The following is a 19,233-nucleotide window of genomic DNA, read 5'->3' on the forward strand; positions in this document are numbered from 1 at the left end:
CAGTCATAAACTTGACTTGGTATTTTAGAACATGTGTAGAGCATGCTAATTATAAAAAGGCGAAAGGAGAACCAATCAAGAGTCTTTTCAAATTTAAGGGGCACACAATAGGTACAAAGACAGTTGTTCCTCATTGTAAAATGTTTTATCAAAGGTTAATTGTTTTTATTTCATGAGGTATCTGAGATGGATTTTAAGTTATTTTAACTTTGCTACACGTAAATCCCTGCTGGTTTAGGAAAGTAACTGTGACTCATTATTTGACCTGCTCATTATTTGTCCTTTTAGGCTCCTGGCCAAAACTGTCCTTAAGCATTTGAGGAAATCCTATCATTTCCCACAGTGTATTCAGGAGAAATGTTTTCTTATATAACCGAAATATTTATTACATTAATGTAATTTTTAAAATAAAAATAAACGCATCATCTTTTAATGGTCCCTTCTGCTGTTTCCATTTGTATACATTTATTTGGGGAAGAAAGGTGCTCCTCACCAACATATTCTTCAAGTTTGTAGTTAGGAGATATATATGGTATAAATCCCAGATGGCAAAAATAGCACCCTTGTCTCTGCTCTCTGCATGGTTTTTATCATATGGATATTCTATGTTGAGGTATGAGTCATTTAATATTAAAGTGAGACAGGGGAAAAAAAGAGCAGTGGGACAGCAGTATTAATGATTTAAAGCAATAGCCTTAGTATCTTTAGAAAGTCTTTCCTCTTGTCTTTTTTTTCTACTTTTTGAAGTCTGTCCCAGAAACCTGACAGGTTTCTGAATGCAAGCGAGTAAAGCATTTGTGAGGTACAAAATGCTATACAGCTACAATCAAACAACCAACTGCTGAAAAATGACAGATTTTACAACAGATATTACAATCCATCCATCCATGCAGCTGTTCCTGTCTGACAAACTGCACTGCACCATATAGCAAAGAAAAATCATAAACAAAGCCTACCTGCTGTAGCATTTTCTCACTCTACAGTTTTATCAGAAAATTAATTCATTCATTCTGTCAACATATGCATAAACTGCTGAGCTTCATAAAACTGAATCAAAGAAAGCAAAATAACTGCATTTTGAATATGAAAGTGTTATCAATTCAAAGTACAGTCTTATTGATGAATTTCATTTTAACAGTTGCTTACTTTATGCGGCATACTTAGTCTTCTCCCTCTACTACAGGTCTTAGATCCCTCCTCCCGCCCCAACAAAGAATACAAATATTTTTTAATCTGTTTATTTGCAAAGCTGATGAACCAACCATAGCATTTTTTCAACTGTCTTCACTGGCAGCAGAACCCGCAGAAAGGGAACATCCTATAGCCATCCTATATCAAATCATTATCAGCAACAGGCGCATAAGACAGTAAGGGGGTAATAAGGTTCAATGTATACTGACAGTCACCCACTGGCCTTCATTTAGTGTGTGGGCTGGGGCCAGAACAAAATTTACCCCAGACCTTATGAAATCATCGAAGAGCTAGTTACAAACACAATATTAAAACTCTTTGTTTTAATATAAGCAGCAGATTTTCTTCATACATAAAATATTCAAAAGATTTAGTGCAGGGATTTGTTTTATTGTAATTTGATGTGTACCATAAATCGTACATGTATTTACCTAACAAAATTTTGGAAATATGCATGTCTTAGTCCACAAATTATTCCTTTGCCGAACGATAGATTTCCACATTCTGTTGCGAGGTGATTCAGGCAAATCAAACAGCTATTGATCAAACAGCTATACGCTCTATGGCTAGGAATCACCATCATTATTATGCATTCTCGTTGGTTGTTCTTACAACTACTGTTCATTTGAGATGCAGTTGACTGAAATGGATTAAAATCACCTAGATGCAGCTGATGCCAATCTAACTCAATTAAATAAAATTAACACAAAGTAAACAGAAACTGTATAGTATCATGTTTTCCCAAACTTTGTGAAAATTCCCTGCAAACATTTTTCATATATGCAAAGTACACATTATCTGGACATGGTTTAAATGGTATAGCTAACATAACTATCGTAACATAATGACAGTTTAGGCAGAGTTCTTAGTGAGAGTTCAATCGCAAAGAATGATCAGAGAATGGATTTTGTGTACAAATAAGGTAGAATAATGGTTATATTTTAAAATTTACACTTGCTATGGTTTTTCATCTTTGATTTTTATCTGTTGATTGAGTTTGTTCTCAGTTGACGCACTGCACCTCATTAAAGTTTACTATCTGCATTTGTATGCATCGTGGAAAAGGGGAGTGGGCCATTGGGACATTACAGCACACCCGGATGAAAAAGTTACCTCTCGGCACTGCTTATGTACCTATGCAGGAAATACAAAATGTACTAGAAATATATACCAGCAATGCAGGGTTCTTTACCCCGGTTCAAACTCACAGCAGGGTCACATTATATAAATGGATGAGATTGGTGTTATCTGTTGTAAAAGTTTGGAGTGATGATATTATGCTTTTTCTATTTACATTAACTGTAGCGACAGTTAGGTACGGCAGTTTAGCTATTCCCCTCTCTAAGCCATAATGGTGATAAAGCCAGTGTTATCCATAACTCTCCTTTCATTAGACCACAGAATAATGGAATAGGGTAAACAGTATATTGCACTGATTAAACTGAAGGCACATCTAATGGACCATGTCACCACAAACAACTGATGTTACAATTTAACTTAAGGTGAACTAGGCAAAAGAACAGTTTCAGGTAGATTTGCTACGGAGCACTAAAAAACAAACTTTATATTCTCAGCCTATAAGGTTTATGATGCCACAACCCTCCTAAAAATAAATTTATCAAAACAATAATGAGGCCTGACAGGGCTAACAGTGCTGACATTGACCTGGTATGATAGACTCTACCAGACCAGGTTAATGTCAGTCCTGGTGGTCCAAATGAATCATCTAGACCAGCTTGGTCGAAGTCAAACCAGCTGCCATCATAAGCTGCATTTTACAGAAGGGAACACGAGTGTGCTTTAGCACTGCTACAATTAGCTATTATAGCATGTTAGGACTCTCCAGGCTATATGACATGGTATCTCCTAATAGCATGATAATTAATGATCATAATCCAACAGAACAATTATACAAAGTGTTCGGCAGAGACTTAAAGTATCGAGAGGGCGATTAATGCCGGTAAGTGGTAATCCCACATCAATTTGTGCCAAAAAAAATCACTACGGAGAAAATACACAAATTTTAATAAAAGCCAAGTTTAAATAAATATATCGCGCTGTTCTTCTGGCTTTGGACTAAATGAGTAGGCTAAGTAAAGACTGGGCGCGCGCTCGCGCGCATACATTATGATGCGCATCATTCAGCAACAGATGCGTTTCAAACGCGCAGTGTCAGTTTTAATACATCATCCGTCAATCGCTGCAAATATTCCCTTCTCCTGAGCCACATTTTCACATACGGTGCCTCTTTTCGTGTGTTTACACTTTCTATTTACATTTTCTGACGAAACATAGAGCTGGTCGGCGCAACAGCGATATTTTGTAAGCAACACTAAAGAAGGGGAAAACTGCAGCGCCAAACATACGTCGCTTTAAATGAACCCAGACGCTGTGAGATGAGATTCACGAAGGCAACGTATTAAGTTAATACGCTGACATTAAACGACAGAATTTGCCAAAAGATACCTTACCAACACGATTTAACACGTTATTGTTGGATGGATGTTGAGTCTCAAGTGTTCATTCGAGTCTATGGTTCAACTTTGAGGTGGCTCTGCAGTGGACATCGCTCACGAGAAAGAAGGCGTGCAGACTCAAGGAAGGAAGCTGAGGGATGATGCTGTAACACATTCAACAGCATTCAGCGGAGTCAGCACGTTATGTTACATCTATGGACTGCGGTGGTGGATGTGGGCATGATCTGAGCGAGGGGCCAGCATGCGTTGAAGAACGGCGGTACATGGCAGTGGTTTTAAAGGGTACATCAACGATCAGAGAAAGCTACCAAGTAGGCTACTAACTCTACTGGATTTTACCCAAAGAGGGGCTGTTGAAAGCCCATGTGGTTTAGACATTTCATTCCCGGGTGTGGATACTAGGCTTATTTTATGTGTCCAGCAAAACATGCCAACGGTGGTAGATTTAACCCCGTTTTCTTTACAGATTTTGTAGAAGATTTGTTCTCTTCCAGCCCCCCCTCCCCCTTTTTTTGCACCTGCTTTGCTTTGTCAAAGCTCACCGAGCGCTTTAGAGCGCACTGCTCTTACTTGCATCTCCGTACATCGTGCATGGATTCTACATGAACTGGGGTTTTGTGAGGGCTGCAGTAATGCTCCCATTTACTGATATCGCTTCACAGTTCGCATTTCCTGACAATATTGGGTAAGGAACCGTAGCCTAATCTAACCGGTCTGTGCATATCTGTTTTAAAACGAACCTATTTTCTAGTGAGTTGATCCTGAATGGATAAATTTAATCTTTTTTAACATTTTCCTATCTATCTATCTATCTATCTATCTATCTATCTATCTATCTATCTATCTATCTATCTATCTATCTATCTATCTATATATATATATATATATATATATATATATATGCTGCAGGGGGTAATGGTTTTGCATTATTTCTGTGGCTGTAATGTGGTAGATTGTGCAATATTGTGCATTTGTAACTGTCTTATGCTTTTTTGTTGCTCTACTTACCATTACTTTTTCTAGAATATGGCGTTGGGTCATTCATATTCTGTTCACATGTGCATTGCTATGCTCTAAAGAGACAAGGGGAAAGAGGCAGTGTATCCATGATGGTCGACACAACTGTCCCTCATTCTAATAGACCCCAGTGACTTTTGAGGCTTCCTGAATACTGCAAGTAATGCTTAGTAAACACCTTGCATCATAACCCATTTTATAATTATTTTGTGATAAAAAAAAATAAAAATAAACTCCCTGCAGTGTAGTTCCAGGAAGGCTGGCATCTCACACTGGTGCTAATCTACATTTAACATTCAAGCCTCACAAGGCTTCAGAACTTCACTAGGTAGAGAATGAGGTGCTGTAATGGACACTGTAAGCAAGTCTGATTCTTTGGGAAAGCTTCTGAGCCATGTATTGGTTTTTGAGAGAGCTTACGCAATTTTTGATGGATGATTCATGGGTTTGTGGGTTGTTGCTTCACCAGAGGTATTGAGGATTAAGGAGCTATCTTTTTTTGGGAAGGTGCTGAAAACCATCGCAGAAAAGCATATTATGAGATGACTGCCTCAGAGTAGCTCAATTACAGTATTTTAGAGAAAATTAATTCTCTCAAATTTAAAATCATTTGTGGTAATTTAAAAAGTCATGATATTAATTTGTAGTTTGCAAGGATGGAGTGATACTGTTTCCAGTAAAGTATCACCTGATAAACACACATTTCCGTTGTGAAAACATTCTTATTCATTTAGTACTGATCAATGTTAACAAACAAGTATTGGCTAATTTAGTTCTATAAGTCTTAGACAAGTAGACAATTTCATAGAGGCTAGCAGCAAGCTAGCTTAGAAAACATGAGATCCCACATGAACGCACACAGAGCAGAGTCTGCAAAGTGTCATGAGAGATGACATTAAATTACCTTATTTCTCAAAGCACATAACAGTACAATAAATATGAACTTTAACAAATTACAGAGCTCGGACTTGTACCACCTGACTGCTGCAAATTGATTTCATCTTTGAAACAGGTATCTGAACAGCCCCAGGTAGAACATCACAGGTTGCCATCTCTTCAGGTGTGAACAAAGCATAAGCTCGTTGTTTTGGTTCAGGAGGAACTATAAAAGGTGGCTGCTGTATTGTTTGCAGCGCTCGGTGACTGACTGTCTACAGCTCTCTGCATAGCCTTAAAGGAGAACTCCGGCGCAAAATGAAGAAAGTACCATCGCGGAGCCATCTTTGGAAAACAGTCTCGACCAGTCGAACCACGAACGCCGTGCTAAGAGCTGAACTGTGACTTGGAATCTCACAGTTCAGCTTACTTAGCACGGCGTTAGTGGTTCGACTGGTCGAGACTGTTTTCCAAAGATGGCTCCGCGATGGTACTTTCTTTATAAAGTATATTATTATTAAACTGTCTGTACACTTACAAAGTTCTCAGTGCTTCGGTTTGTATGTAGAGACCCTCATTAAGCTACCGTGTTAGTGTGGGGCTATTTTGAGCCTTGTTAGTGGTATTAACTAGCGATCTCTTTTTACTTATTATATGCCCCATATACTAGCGTTATAAAATAAACAGTTTTTAGAGATAAAACTCTTTACACTCGATTATCATGAAAACAAATCCCTGAGAACAGTCGACTCGGTACCAATGTGTTATTACACCCCAAGTTCATTTTGCGCCGGAGTTCTCCTTTAAGGAACGCACTGATGATGTGTGAGGTCTGCGCGAGCAGGGTGCGCGGAGGTATGCAAATACATAAGTTGACAGGCAAGTATAGGACATCCTATTATTAACAAATAATAACAGAACAGCAATAATATTTGACAAGTTAATGCTTGCAGATATAATAATGATTCTTTGCGTTTTAGATAAATATAGATGGGCTTTAATTTTGCCTTTTACTGCAAATAATCCATGACAGATGTTCTGAGCATTTTCAGTCCACTGTGGACCATAATCATCTTAGCCAGCTTAAATGAAAGCATCAGATAGCTTAATTACAGAAAAATGAATTATCTAAAATTAAATATGTGATTAAAATCGTATATCCATTGGGGTCACTATTAAAAAAAAAATTAAAAAAAAGATTTGTAAAGAATGGAGTTATACTGTTTCCAGTAAAGTATCACCTGATAATCACAACTTTCTGTGTGAATTTTTTTTTTTTTTTCTGTAAGATTGTGTCCTGAAATTAATTCCTAGACATTCATTATCCCCTCTTGTTTGGTTGGTAATATTTCACAAGCAGTTCAAAGAAATAAAGTTCAATGTGTGATGCAGATACTGACGTGCTGTCATGAGGATGAGTGTTAATGTATTGAATGTTTCTTCTGAGCCAAAAAAATGTCAGATACCATTCAGTTCCCCTAAGGCAAGGAGAACCCTGTAAACGAGAGAGCATTTAGCCAATATCACACACATTAACCTCAGTAATCTCTGCCATTTAGAGAAAAATGAAGCAGTTCAAATGCTTCTGCTCAACCTGATGCTTCATAAAGACCATATCTAATGTGGGTTAGGCTGTAAAAAATTTAAAAAGTTTAAAGATAGCGACTGAAGGGATTGTGTGAACTAACTTCTTCAAAAATGCAACAAAAACAACTGTATATGCAAAAAACGAGGAGGATTCTGCTAGCAAAATTTGTAAATGCATTTTTTTTATCTCATTGCTGGAGTGTTAATGCAGTAAGGCTTAATGAATGAACGCACCGTGGTGTACTGTTCTCGGGTCAGAGGAAGTGATGTTAGACAAGATATAATCCAGCTAACAGTGAGCCCTGTTTCTGCCAAACACACAGCCTCACTGGCTTTCTCTTTAAAAATGGTGTTTTATTAATCATGTGGCGTCCCTTTTACTCCGTCCCAGCAGAATTTAAAGTAACAATAGTACAATTATGGAATATTAAGTGGGATAAATGTATGACTTCCTCTTTAGCTAAAATGTTTGACCTTTGGACCACTACTGTAGAATCGATAGCGCTTGTTAGATGTATTCATGCTTATGTCAGCCATTGTGAAATGTACAACAACAAACATTTAATTATTTTGTGGTTATTGATGAAATCTCTCTGTTATGTTTGAAGACAATATCAGCTACTCTATACATCGCTAATGCCAGACTAGCAAAGATAGTCACTCAAAAAAAATTGCAAAAGAATATCTTTTGAATTATACATTTCTGTTGAAATGTTTTGTGTATTAGTATACTGCCAATACATTAAAGAATCACTGTGCTAAAATATTTACAAGAAGACTTCAAGGCACAAGCTTGTAAAGCTTTGTTTATCCTGTAACTTTTAACAATCCCCATATCTGATCTAGTGCCCACAGATGACAGAGCTACGAAAACTCCTCTGGTTTTTATGTGTTTTATTCATGCTTTATGTTTATGTTTAATAAGGTCTCCAGTGGCAGATTCCTGCTGATGATAATTTTGGAAATCACCAAAAGCTGTTGCTGGGTCATGTGGCCTCTGTGAATGCCTGTTCACATTAGTCTTCTGTGAATTTGTACTGGAGCGAAGATACCGTGGTTTATTACCTGCAGTATGTTGGTTGTCACAGTAGATCTCCCTTAACAATTTCGACTGCAATGAGGTGAATGTGCTCCTGGAATGGCCTAACCTGGTTTCCTAGCTCATTGCCTACCAAGCAATATTGGGGTCATTGGTTCAAATCCCACTTGGAGCCATAGTAAAATTCATCAAGCATATATGTAATGAGCTACCCTGCATAGTGACACAATCTAGCAATTAGATCCATCCAAAATGAAGGATGAAGCTGTGTGAACTGCATAAGCACGCCCTATTGATGTTTTTAGCTCAAACACATTTTAGATTCTTTATCGTCTCTTTTATTATGTGATAGTGCAATGAATCAGTTGTTGATGTAGATATATCAGTCTGTGATTTATAATTAGTCTGCCTGTGGCCATTGCAAGGAGCAGAACGACTAATGTGAATTACGTAAGCAAAAGATGCAGGTCTTGGAGAACAGGATGCAGCCCAAATGGCTACTGATAAATGATGGAGCGAACATGCTGCACTGGTTTTAGTTCTGCAGCAGATGTCTAATGCCATACACGGACACAAAAACCCTTTCTGAGAGACATTTGGCGCGCTGGAGAGGAGCCAGGGTGTTGCATAGATGCATAGGCACAGAGAGGTGAACGTTTGTGCATTTTAAATCTATGATAGGTCCTTTGAGCAGCTTATTAAGCAAACCTTTCTTTTAAGTGAAAATGAAAATTGACTCCCATATCCTCAGGCCTTAGTAACTGTAATAAATGTCTGTGCATTTGAAATACTCAGCCTTTGCGGTTCCGTCAGAGCCATCATAGAGATTGTGCTGTCACACAATAGCGACAACCTCTGTGTTGATTGTTAATTCAGGAATACTATGTCAACACTATATCCTACAGATGAGCCAAAGTACTTTTCAGTGAGATTAGTCAGTGGAGACAGAGAGGGAGGTGTTCTCAGCTCAGCTCAGCTCAGCTTATAAATATCACTTTGCCTTGATTGCACTGTATGTTTGTCATCACTGCCGTGGAAGGCACAGTACAAATCTGGGTTTCTCATTATATTGGAACCCCTTTTCAAACAGCCACCCTCCCCTCCCCTAGAGGATGTCTTCTCCTACTCTCAGCATATTTCGGATATGGGAGAGGAACTTGAAGGCAGTTGGCTTTTTCAAGCCTCTCAGATCAGTTGGCCTGGATTCACAAACACAAGTGTGTCAAAGAATCCATGTCTTTGAGGCTGATAAATCACAGACTTCCTAGAATACATACTGTTGTGACAGGGTCCAGGATCGAAGCTGTTCCACAATAAAAACATTTGCCAACTAACAGACTCCTAATATGATGGCAGAGGCGGATATAGATTGAAACAGCTTGGATCTCCGCAGACACATCATTTTAGGGCATACTGCTATACATGAGCCAGTGTCTGAACAGAGCGCTCAAGTCGAAACAGCTGTAAATAATAAATACATTGACTTTATTGAATTTTAATTTTATTTTATACAGATCTATCTATCTATCTATCTATCTATCTATCTATCTATCTATCTATCTATCTATCTATCTATCTATCTCTATCTATCTATCTATCTATCTATCTATCTTTCTGTCTGTCTGTCTGTCTGTCTGTCTATGTCTGTCTGTCTGTCTGTCTGTCTATGTCTGTCTGTGTCTATCTATCTGTTATGTCTGTCTTTCTGTTGTTGTTGTTCTATCTATCTTTATATCATTCTCTCATTCCATGTTGTACTGTTGTACTATCGTTTTATGATTTAATTTGCCTGTAAGGCCAATAAAGCTTTAAATTTTAAAGGCTTTTAAACTTTTCATAAGTTAAAAAAAACCCTGTCAAATATGTATAGTAAAAAAACGATACGTTTCTTCTCCACAGCAGATTTTAATTTCTCAATTAAATTAATCAAATTGCATGTGTTTTTGGCACGTGTGTGTAAAAGAGAAAAATAGTTATAGTTATAGTAGCCTATTGTCATGTTTCAATGTGTTTGAGTTCTGTTTTGTGATCTTGGTTTCCCCTGTCTTTGTGATTTTGGTTTACTCCTGTTATTAGTTCAGTTTTGAGATCTTGTTTCCCCCCGTCTTTGTGATTTTGGTTCAGTCCTGTTAGTTTTCCCGCTCCTCGTTTGTGTTCAGTTTCTTCACCTGTGTTCTGTTAATCATCCCATTAGTCCCAGTTCTTTTAAGCCTTGTGTTTTCCCTCAGTGTTTGTTGGTCGTCGTCGATGTAAGGTTGTGTGTTTTTGAAGTCCTGGAGTTTCCTTTGTTTCTGTCTGTTCCTGTAAGTTTAGTTTATAAATAAATCAACTATACTTCAGTTCCCGTGTCCTCGTCTTCGGCATCCTGCAACAACCCTGACATCTATACTTATAAACATTCTTTCATCGTGTGAGCCATCACATGCAAAACGATCCATTAAATTATCAAAATCTGTTAGACAGATTTTGTGCATCTATACTCCATAAATATCTATGACATAGAATGTTTTTGAAAGTAGCATATTGCTACAGAAATAAAAGTACTGTAACATACAAATGTGAATGTTCTTTGTACTACAGTATTGACTTTTTATCAGTAAACTTTGGTAACACTTTTTTTTGATGGTTGATTTTGAAAATTCTGTTGACTATAAGTAACTTTGCAACTACGTCAAGTCAACTAACTCTCATTAGAGTAATAGTAGTCTGTCTGCTTAATATCTGCTAATACTTTATTGTGATGCTCCACAACAGACATTCTACTGACTATAAGTAACTTTGCAACTGCATTTCAGCTTATTCTGAGCCTAATACTACCAGTCTACTAATACTCTACTAACACTCTAATGAGAGTTAGTGGACATGTAGGTGCAACGTTACTTATAGTCAACAGAATCTGTTAAAGGAAACATCAAAATAAAGTGAAACCTAAATGTTTAGCTACTGCTAAAATATGTGTCTTATAATACACACAATAGCATTCAGCTAGACAAAATGACATTCTTATGTATTACTGTATTATATAATATAAGCAGTCAAGCAACAACAAAAAAATAAAACAACATGATTTTTTTATGTAACAAACAGGATTGACTGCCAGGGTGAAAAGAAATCTAAACATTTTGACCAGTACGTTTCACACATTGACGATGCCAAAAAGAAAAAAAAGAATAACCCTTTTCATTTTAGTTGCATTGGCCAATTTGCTGATACAATAACCATCTAACTAGAGTTACTACATTTTGCAGACATGCAAAGTTGTGATGTCCCATAAAACAGTTGTGACAAAACTTAGTTTAGAGAATCTTGAGACCGTTTAAAAAAAATGTGTTGGCAAAAACTGCAATATAGAATGCAGCTGATATGTAGTCATAGGCTTCAAATTTCACTCATCTAATCAGATTTTAGAGGTAGATCTGTTTTAAAATTGTTCTTAATTTTTTTGTGAAGTTTAAAAGCATTTGGGGGGAGCCAGGTGGGGTTTGTTTTCTCTGTTTTATCAATCAGTTTTTGAGAGCTTGATAAGATATGGTTTTACAGCATGATATGGAAACTTAACTGTTTAATCGAAATCGAAGCTTGCACGAATAGTACATGCTGCCCTAAAAATTATAGGGTATGAAGAGAAGCAACCCATACAGGAGTTGTAAGAGTTGTACGAGGTGTCTATTTTAAAACAAGCTAAAAAAAAACTGCTACTGACAACACACATCTTACATGAGAATTTTAACATGTTACCCTCAGGGAGATGATTTAAGATTTTGATGTGTAAATCAAATCATTATAAAAATTCCTAAATTATTGAATAGAGAATTCCAAAACTCAGATTTTTAGATTGGTAGTAGGTTTTTAATATATATTGTACTGTTGCATTATTATTATTGTATTGTGTGTTATGGTATTTATTATATGTTATGTGAGTCCAATGTTGTGCATTGGCCGTGTTATGGTTGTCCAAGACAAATTTCCCAAAAATGAGACAATCTATTCTATTCTATTCTATTCTATTTTTTTTTTAAAGTAAGAAAAGTCTTGCATCAGAATTGAATCTATCCCAAGCCACTCGGGTAAGTTTCTGTTGGAGATTCTATCACACACTATCCAAATATTCCAGTTGTTCTATAAAATTGAAAACCAGAATGAATTGAGATAATGTGCGAGCCTCCTCGGAGAGCCACTCAGGGGCTTAAAACATACTGGATTTATGTGTGCCGGCATGCTAGCAGCTGAGTGCTTCAATTGGCCTGGCTTCATGCAGAGTCAATACTAATGACAGAGGAGACTATACGGCCACATTCAGATTATAGCTTGGAGGCCCTCAGCTGCTCCTATTGTCATCTCAAGCAGGGAAAGTAATGCTTACCACGGTTTACCTCCCCTGTTCTCTTCTGCATTGTCTGTGTTGTGCAGTCATTAAGGTTAATGACTAGGTGGATATATTTGTTTTGAACAGTGAAAAACATAGCTCACGGGAATATGTAGGTGTGCTGAATGAGATTTGGGGCAGTGTGCTTTCACACCATGTTCCTCCACCAGAAGTAACTTGTTGGTCTGGTGTAGCGCGTTCCCTTCACTTCGGTGGAGTTAGCGTTGCTGCTTGAATGCGCATGCAGCAGAAGCTCGCATTGTAATTCATGTTTTTTGTATGTGACAGCACCATGTCGGTGTGATAGATACCTCGGCAGAGGCGGCACTTCAGCCACATCTCATTCCCGCAAGTGGATGCAGAGTGTCCAGCCGGATAACACCTCTGCTTGCAGGAGTGCAAACAAATGCATATGTTCCATATGTTGCTAAATTAATCAAGATTGTCATCACCGACAGCCCATCTCATTTGAAGACTTAAACACAGGCCTCGTTTCATCCACCGCGAGTCGATATATGAAGCGTCAGCCCCTATGTCCTACTTTTTCAGAGGAACATTGGTAGGTGTGATAACGACAACAGCTAGTATCTCGCTAACGGGGCCTTCATCGATATTGAGCATGGTGGTTGATGAGTAAAACAGTCTCCCTTGTATTAATCGACCATGGGGGACCACTTAACTGAGTGAAACTGCCCGCTTCCACACACTAAGGCATGTCAGTGCATTAGAGGAGCAAAGGCTCTTTGAGTGGATTGGCTGTGTAATGCAATCTGTATGCATGGGATGAGCACCTTGCTAGCTGTGGCTCCTTCATTTGTGCTCAACCAGCAGTGCCAGGCTGTTGTTGTCTTTTTCCTCACTCATTCTTGCTTGCTCTACTTTTGCCTTCAACAATCTTGTAGTTTTATTTAAACAGATGCACAAAGCAAAACACCAAGTTCTCAATGCAACACTGAAACTGCCACATATGTAGTATCTGTGCAGAGACACATCATCATCGAATGATTCTTTTGAATGCAATAAAAACCCAGATGTACATTCCGACAACCTACCTATGAATCTAAAATTGAGAGCATAGAATCGTCTACTAAAGCAATTTCTGTTTTAGACAAAGATTTTGTTTTAATTACTACACATGGTAACTTAGCTAATGAATAATGAATGTGGCTCTGCACTGTATGTGCTCTGCCTTTTAATGCACCACTATCACTCTTTGCCTCAGTCTCCTGACTCTCTCTATTCTGCTCTATGTTCGTCTGTCTCTTGAGTTCAGTTTAAGAGGAAGACAGGATGGATATGACTTCACATCTGCAGAATGTTTTAAGAGATATTGAAAGGAAAGTGAAGCAAAGTTAATGGCTCTTTCTGATTGTGGGCAGAGTAGCATAGTCTTATTAGGAAACGTCACTCTATAGAGACTTTTATGCTACACCACCAAAATGTCACTCTTGTGTTTCCAATAAACTACCATTCCAAAATTTGGGGTTAGTATCACATTTTTTAAATGTTTTTTTAAAAGACGTGCTCACAAATGCTGCATTTGTTTGATCAAAATTACACCAAATCAGTAATATTTCTAAGTATTGTTACAATTTAAAGACATTGTTTTCTACTTATGTGTTTAATAATATAACTAATATAAAAACTAATAATATGTTTAATAATGTAACTCAATATGTTTTTAATGTAAAATGTAATTTATTCCTGTGATGGTAAAGCTGAATTTTCAACATAATTACTCCAGTTTTCAGTGTCACATGATCCTTCAGAAATCATTCTAATATGCTTATTTGCTGCTTAAAAAATATTTTGGTAGCACTTTGTTTTACAGTCCTGTTCCCTTTCAGTCGAGAACGTCAAACATAGTCGACGTCAACTGAAATGGGCTGCCTGGCGTGATCCCCATTTCAGTTGACGTTGACTACGTCCTCCGTTCCCTCCTTCAGGGAATGGTGGGTTGCATACGCAACCAGGACGTTCCGCATGTACATACTATGTACTTGCTATACAATAACTGAGTTATAACTAGGTACTACCCCTAAACCTAACCTTAGCCCATGTAGTAACCTTATATTACCAGTACTTTCTTCTGTAAGTACACTGTAAGTTTATGTACTGTAAAATAAAGTGCAACCAACATTTCTTGTGATTATTATCACTGTGAAAAACCGAATGTTTAAAAGAGTATTTATTTGAAATATAAATATTGTGTTACAATTTAAAAATCTTTAATGTCATTGTTGATCTGTTTAATGCACCATTGCTGAATATCAGTTTTTTAATGATTCCATTACTTTACCCAAGGCAGAACTGTTACAAAGTAAACAATAAATGAATGAAAATGCTGTCATCGTTTACTAATTACTTTATCATACTTTTTATTTTTATTGCAACACAAGTATCATAAAGTAGGCTATTCCTTTATGTATGATTACCTTTATTCTGTGGAGCACAAAAGACGATATTTTAGTCAGTGGGGTCCAAAAACACTGCTGCCCATTAACTTTCATTGTATTTGGCCAAAAAAAAGACATTCTTTAAAAATGTCTTCTTTTGTGTTCCACAGAAGAAAAAAGTCATGTTTTGAAACAACATGAAGGTGAGTAAATGATGAGAGCATTTTCATTTTTTGGTTGAACTGTGCCTTTACATTGTTATTCACTGAAAATCTTTCCCTCCACCACAACACTTTAATCTCACACTCATTTAAACATTCAGAAGTTGCTGATTCAAGAAGTGCTACAACAAATTTGTATGAGCGTTACTAGAGTGGCAGAGACAGTATAGGCCTATAGGAGATGGAGATGGACCACTCATAGAAATATAGCAACTATAGGGATGGAAAGTCCTGCTTCAGTTTGTTCACTCTAGGATGCCCATTCACTGGTCCAAACAGATAAATACAGTTTTTAGTGTTATTTGTGCTATAGAAGTACAATTTATTGTAATGATGTTGTGAGAGTATATATTTACAGTATATTTAAAATATAAAAGTGTTTGCCGTTTTTAGAGATTTCCCCATTCAAGTAGATAGTGGCTGCACTTGTGCCAATTGCCCGCATTAAAAAATAGCATCCCTGGGGGTGTAACCATGATGGTCGCCGATTGACTTGTCTTAAGGGGGACACTGAATAAATGAGAGGTATCTTGCACAAATGGAAAAGGACCGTATGTGTTTGCATAATGTAGTGTGCCAGCAGCATTGTAAATTCCCATTCCTTTTGATGTGAGATGAAAACAGTCATGCTGTACACTTTTGACAGTATCTCTTTCTCGTTGCCAGCGCAATGCTTTATGCACTGGCTGTGCAAAAGATTTAACAGGAAACAATGACAAGCACTTCAAAGTGGAATTGAACTTGGTTGATCTCAGCCATTATTAAAACACCCATTTCGAAGATACCGACCATAAAAACTGTAAACAACAGTATCAATTTGCTTTTGCAATTGTTTAGCAGTGACTGTAGAGGCTCTAATGCAAAGCCATGAATTATTCCTAAGCAAGCTGTCTGTGTGAGAGAAAGGGAGACAGAAAGAAGTAGACAGACAGAGGGACGAGAGAGGGAGTGAGTGTACACTCTGACTCACAACTGCTGTGCAACAGCCTGGACACAATGTGGGGTCCAGTCGTTGAATTAAAATCACAGCAACTTGAAAGAGGAAAGCCTGAATTCACTGCCGCAAACCATGGCATGGTTCTCTGAAAAATCATAATAGATACTACTGTGTTTTACTCTGCCCCCTTTTTTCTTAAATCATTCTACCGTCAACCAGATGCCACAGCAGTGCAGAGCTGGTCATGCATTTAGCCCTGGGTTTTAGATGTCTTTTTTTATATTTTTAGCGTGTCTTTGCACTATGTGACTGGTTGAGGAAAGTTGTAAACAGACTTTAATTTAGTGGTCACACAAAGACAGATTTTATTAGCATAATGAGTATATTCAATATTTTAGTATATTTTAATAGAGTGAGATACTAAATTCTACAATAGGCTAACTACGCATGCACTATTTTTTTCTTAGAGATCAGAATGACATTTACATTTACAAATGATATCAGTTCAGGCAGTTCAGAATACATGACACTTGCTAAGCTAGGTCTATTTAGTTGCTTGATTGTTTCTAATTTCTAGTCAGTATGCTATTAAACATACACCTTGGCCATGTTCAAACTGCCAGCAAAAATCTGATTTTTTTTTGCAAATCAAGATTTTATCCAGATAGGTTTTTATACGTCTGGACAGCAAAATCTGGTGGTTTGAAATGCAATTCAAATCAGATTTTTACAGATGCGTCCCAGTCTGGACACTCTGGCTGCTCAAAACAGATTTCAAATTGTCGGTAACACTTTATAATAATACTGTTGTGTCATTAATGAATAACTACACAGGAACAAATGAGTAACGCACTATTAACATTCTAGAAACTACTATTAACTAACAAGAAACTCTGATGAATGAATTATTAAGTAATAGTGCTCAGTTAAATGTGGTAGTTCACTATTAGCTTATCAGTAACTACAATTTTTTTCTACTATAGACAGGTCCATAAAGAACTACTATAGACAGGTCCATAATTAATGTGAATAATACACAATGTATAATTAATTCTAAACTGAAGGTCATGGTAACCCACTAGTAATGTCTCAAATATCACTAAATCCTTCAGAAGGAATTACAGATTATTTGTATGAGTATACTAAAGTAAAAAGCATGATAACTCCCTAATACTGACTGAAGTAATTGTAAGCTTTTGAGATTTTTGTAAGGTTTTGGATAGTAATGATTCAAGTGTTACTAATTATTTGGATCAGTATTCTAGAGTGAAGATCATAGTAACCAACTAGTAATAACTCAAGTGTTACCAATCCTTCGGGAAGCAATTACTATCCAAAAGCTTACAAAAAACTCAAAGGCTTACAATGATTTCAGTCATTAGTAGAGACTTATCATGTTTTTCACTTTAGAATACTGATCCAAATAATTCCTTTTGAAGGATTTGGTAATACTTGAGTCATTACTAGTGGGTTACCATGATCTTCACTCTAGAATTAATTATACATTATGCATTATTTGTGTTAATTTTGAACCTGTATATAGTAGTTATTATAGTACTCTAGTAGGTATGAAAAACAGTAGTAGTTATTGATTCAATAATAGTGAACTACTACACACAACTGAGCACTACTACTTACTAATTTGTTAATAAGAGTGTATTGCTAGTTGATAGTAGTAACTAGAGTGTTACTCATTTGTTCCTGTGTAGTTATTCATTAATGACGGAACAGTATTCTAAAGTGTTACCAAATCGTCTTTTGCATCACTCTTAACCTGACACACAATGATAACTTCAAAACTGGTGAACCCTAGGCACCCCTCGCTAATTTGAACAGGGAGATATGATGCACCTCCATTTTTCCTGCATCCGTTTTTTCGTCAGAAACGTGGGTACGCCTACTGTATGTCGTTACCAAAGCAACCGATGCAGATACATTGGTTATGTCTGGACACACAAATCTTATTTAATCACTTTGAGAAAAAATGTTGATTTGCCTGCTGTCTGTACATAGTTCAAGTTCAAAGTGCCAACCATACAGCAATAAAGTACAGCAGAATGAAATTGCGTTTCTCCAAGCTCAAATGTGCAAAGTATGTACAAGCATAAATAAGAAAACAAAATAAGGGTAGTACAAGCAGGACAAAAACAGGTGGACAAAACATACACTGCAGATAGGCCAAATAACAAATCATATCATATAAGACAATCAAATCTAAATATGCATAGCCTTCTAAATCAGCGCTGGACAAATATGGCCCTCGAGATCCACTGTCCTGCAAGTTTAGCTCCAACCCCAATCAAACACATCTGAACAAGCTAATTAAGGTCTTCAGAATTACTAAAAAGATACAGGCAGGTGAGTTTGATCAGGGTTTGAGGTAATCTCTGCAGGAAAGTGGATCTCAAGGGCCAGCCTTGCTCAAATGCTACTGTATATGCATATTAATATAGCTAGATATCTTCACTGAAAACACAGTAATAAATTATATTAGTACTACAGGTACTAGAGTAGCTGTCCTATCCTAATTAATTTTCACAACCTATCATTCTATTGCCTTCAGCATGACACGTGTAGACGCCGGTTTGACACTAAGAGTTGCTATGGGCTACTTATTTTGTCTACACAATAACGTAAATAGTTTGATTATAAGCTTTGACATAAAGATAAAGAAAAAAACACTTAGAATTAGTACAACCAAAAAAAAGAAACATGTACAGTGGTGTGTCTGAGAGAGTAGAGTGCCTTATGGAAAGATCAAAGGAACTGCACATGTGTCTGCTTTATTTGAGTCACTGACAGAAACAAGTAGCATATGCGCGATCTAACAATATAGAGAAATAAAAATGTTGCTGATTATCCCTTTTCGATATTTACTGATAGCTTCAGAATATGATATTACCTCACTCTTCAAGCAGGTACCATTGTTTGTTACCACAGCAACTATTTGCTTTCACTATAAACAGGCTTCTTTAATGTAAAAAGTACCTGTACATATGAGAGGCGGCAAGATCACAGGATGTTCTGTAAGATGTCCATTAGGAGACAATACAGTAGGCTATTCTATTTGCTAGGATATCGATTTAGGAACTGTCAACTTGATCTCACATGACTTACGAGGTGGCA

At 37.0% G+C, this 19,233-nt stretch overlaps 1 protein-coding gene across 1 annotated transcript in view; it reads left to right on the plus strand.

Moving 5' to 3' along the window:
* The first annotated feature begins 3,346 nt into the window (after window positions 1-3,346).
* Window positions 3,347-19,233, plus strand: part of lrrc4cb (leucine rich repeat containing 4C, genome duplicate b) — a 35,113-nt gene continuing 19,226 nt past the window's right edge. The window contains exon 1 of the mRNA XM_077229385.1: window positions 3,347-4,353. The gene's annotated coding sequence lies outside the window, so the exon portion shown is untranslated. The remainder of the gene's footprint in view (window positions 4,354-19,233) is intronic.

This window comes from Siphateles boraxobius, unplaced genomic scaffold, assembly GCF_051911475.1.
Source record: "Siphateles boraxobius isolate OS27281-9 unplaced genomic scaffold, OSU_SipBor_1 130, whole genome shotgun sequence".
Taxonomy (NCBI): domain Eukaryota; kingdom Metazoa; phylum Chordata; class Actinopteri; order Cypriniformes; family Leuciscidae; genus Siphateles; species Siphateles boraxobius.